Source organism: Ochotona curzoniae, unplaced genomic scaffold (genome assembly GCF_017591425.1).
Source record: "Ochotona curzoniae isolate NIBS_2020 unplaced genomic scaffold, NIBS_Ocur_1.0 contig_605, whole genome shotgun sequence".
NCBI lineage: Eukaryota > Metazoa > Chordata > Mammalia > Lagomorpha > Ochotonidae > Ochotona > Ochotona curzoniae.
In genome coordinates, this window is record NW_024466491.1 from 3965518 (window position 1) to 3968739 (window position 3222).

General features: G+C 54.6%; 1 non-coding gene across 1 annotated transcript; it reads right to left on the reverse strand.

The window, feature by feature from the left end:
• Nucleotides 1-3031: 3031 nt before the first annotated feature.
• Nucleotides 3032-3222, reverse strand: LOC121163441. The gene has a single exon (XR_005884884.1). It is a non-coding gene; the product is annotated as a U2 spliceosomal RNA (small nuclear RNA).

The window sequence follows — 3222 nt, forward strand, 5'->3', positions numbered from 1 at the left end:
TTTCTTCCCCTCTTTTCCTGTCTTGGTCCCGCAGCCTTTTTAGAAAACCCCCTTTTAAAAAAAGGCCCTCTATATCTCCCCTCCGAGTGAGTCCTTTCTTACCCATCCACACCAGCTGCCCGTTCAGGTTCTGACTTCTTTGAACTGGGGTGGGGAGGACTGTTCCAAGCCTCCCCCGCCTCCACCACGCGACCCCTTTTGCTCCCAAAGCCAGGGGCGTGGGGGGAGAAGCTGTAAACGTGGGCGCCCACCTAACTGTTGAAGGAGAATGCTGGCGAGGGATGGGAGTTACCCAAAAGCTATCCCCCTTACCCCTGGAAGCCGACCCGGGCGTGGGATGGGGTAGGGGTATTCCGAGAAAGCGCCCGGATCTGCCGGGCACCTGAGAGGCGAGCGCACATCCTAAAACTTCACTTCTCCCGGACCCCATTACTTCCACGCGCTTTGATGGTGTGTGAAATTCTTTTTCCCTTTTCCACTTTGTGAGCGTGACTCAACCCGCCCCGCCTGCACCCGAGGAGGTGACCCCGAAGCCCCGCGCGCTCAGCCCTGCAGCGCACCCCTGCACCCCACGATGCAGCAGAGGTCCGCTTCCACTCCTCAGTTCCCGAAGCTTCTTGCGCACTCCTCCGCTTATTGTTTAGAACTGTTCTTTCTTTTTAAAAAGAAATATATATATATAAAAATATATTTTAAGGAGTTTTAGTACTTAAAAAAAAAAAGCCTGTGAGACCAAGGCTGAATGATAGAAACAGGCTGTTAAAAAAGGAAACTGCGCGCCTGCCCGTGACGCGCTGGGGTTGTCGCCGGCCACCGCAGCTCCGCGACCGCGACAGCAGCCAGCCTCGGCGCGGTCGCCCGCGGCCTGAGCTTGGGGTGGGGGGCCCCCGGGGTGTCTCAGCCGCTGAGCCTGCGCTGGAAGCAGTGCCAAGGCCGTGACGACGGGTTTTTTTTTTTCCCCCCAGAAAATCGTGTCTCATTCAGGAGCGCGCTTCTGCGCGCTGCGGCTGTCGCTGGAGCTCGGGTTTGCCGTGGCAAAGTCTGTAATCAGAGAAAAATACCAGCTTTGTTGAGGGTTAGAATATATCATTGGCTAATGTGTGTGGTTTTTTTTTTTTTTAAATAATGCGAAGCATTGGAATAATTAAAGAGTGAGAAATAAGTCCTCTCCATTCAACATTGTCTTACGGAGGGGCGGAAAGCGCGCTTTTCGGCAGAGCTGGTTCGGTTTAACGCCGGCTTCTTTTCTTTTCTTTTTTTTTTTTTTTCCCTCCCCTTTTCCTTTCTTCTTCTCTTCCCCGTGTCACCCGCCTTTCCCTCCGCTCCGGTCTGATTCGCAAATCCCCAAACTGGCAGAAGCCAGGAAACTTGGAACCGGCTGGTCAGGCAGCCGGGTTGTTCTTCCCACCCCCAGCCTCCCTGCTCTGGGCCCCAACTCACAGGTCTCTACCGCAACGGGATGACAAAGGAAGACAACGGCCACGCTCTGGGACACGCCCGACCCCATGCCAGCCCTAGACCCAGCCTTGCCGCTTAGCGAAAAGGTCAGCCTCGCCCCAGACTGGCCGCAGCGCCTTTCCCAGGATTACGCTCTCCGCTCAGGCGCACAGTTGGTCCTTTCCCATCTCCCCGCAACTCCAGCTCCTGGTAGCCCTGATGGCGGTGGTATCCAAGAGAGCTGCCCACTTTGGGCTAGGCCCATGCCATTGCCCAGTTAGGCCTGGATTTGGGAGAGAGGCTTGAAGAAGGGACGAAAGGAGGGTCCAGGACCAGTGACGGGCCCCAACCTGCCGGGAGCCCTTTAAGGCAAGGAGAACCTGGAGCAGCAGGGGGCACAGGGGGTTCTTTCTGGAGGGGGACCGTGGAAGTTTGCTTTGGCCAGGCTGTCTCCCTGGGTCTTCCTTCCAGGCAAAGACGCAGCTCCCCAAGAGAAGAACAGGGCCGACCGACGTGGGCAGGAAATAGGGCCTGGTACCCACAGGTGTCTGGTGGCGTGGCAGCCGGGGGTCGGCTGCTGTGCGTGCTGGTGGAGGGAGTTCGTTATTTGCTACAGGTGTTTTTAATTAAATGTCTCTTATTTTCCTTGTTATTCTGTGCTTAGACTGTGCGGGCAACCCTTGCATTCGTCTTTTTTTACATAAGCAGAGACTCCCCCCTCCTCCAGCACACCCCCACCGCCTCCTTGGAGAGAGAGAGATTGTGGGAGGTGTTTTGCTTTTGGTGCTCTCTCTCTCTTTCCTGCTTTTTTTTTTCTCCCCAATTTAATTTTAAAATTATAAAGTAAATTTAGTGCTAGTGAAAGTGAGGGGCGTGGAGAGGGGGTGAGCCAGCTGGGGCTGGAGCCAGGGAAGAGGGGTGGGGTGCTCCTCCTTTCGCTGCTGCAGCCTGAGAAAGGGGATACCAGGACCCCAGGCCTAGCTGGGCGCAGCCGCCCACTCTGTCTCTTTGCTGCCTCCGCTTCTGCTCGGCTTCCCCCTCTCCCCCCGGGGGCTGGCACAGTGGGCAGGGTGGCTGCAGAGCCCCGGCTTGCTGAGGCTGTTTGGTATGCCCCCCTTGGCCCGCAGCACCTGCCTTGCTGGTTGCCAACGCCCACTGTGTGCAGCTGACCACCTTGTGGTTGACGGGGTCAGAACTGAACAGACATTTAGGGCCTGTAGCACTTACACGCGTGCACACACACGCGCACACGTGCAAGGTGCCACAGCTGGGAGGATGAGGGGCTACGGGGGATGCCAGAGTGGGTCCCTGTGCTCCACGGCCTGTGTGCACTCACAGGTGTCAGCAGGAGCTGGGCCGGAGACACCAGAGCCCCGTGAGCTCTCGTCGCAGCCTCTGAGGCCTGTTGGGCAGCGGTTAATCTGGGTGGAGTTCCCTGGGTGTGTTCATTTTATGAAAGTGTTTCCAGTGACAGCGCGCCAAGCGGGCCTGCTTGCAGCTCATGCAAGGGCCCCAGCTCCAGTTAAAATAATAATAATAATAATAATAATAATAATAATAATAATAATAATAATAATAATAAATGAGGTAAAGAAAAGGCTATGCATTACCAGATGATTAATAATGCTAATTGAGATACAAGTGCCTTCTAGTCAACTGCTTTTGGTGGTTCCTGCTAGGGTTGGTGGGAGAGCTTGTAAAAAAAAAAAATATATATATATATATATATTTATATTGTGGGCTGATTTTACACACTTGATCTTAGCCAAAAGGCCGAGAAGCAAT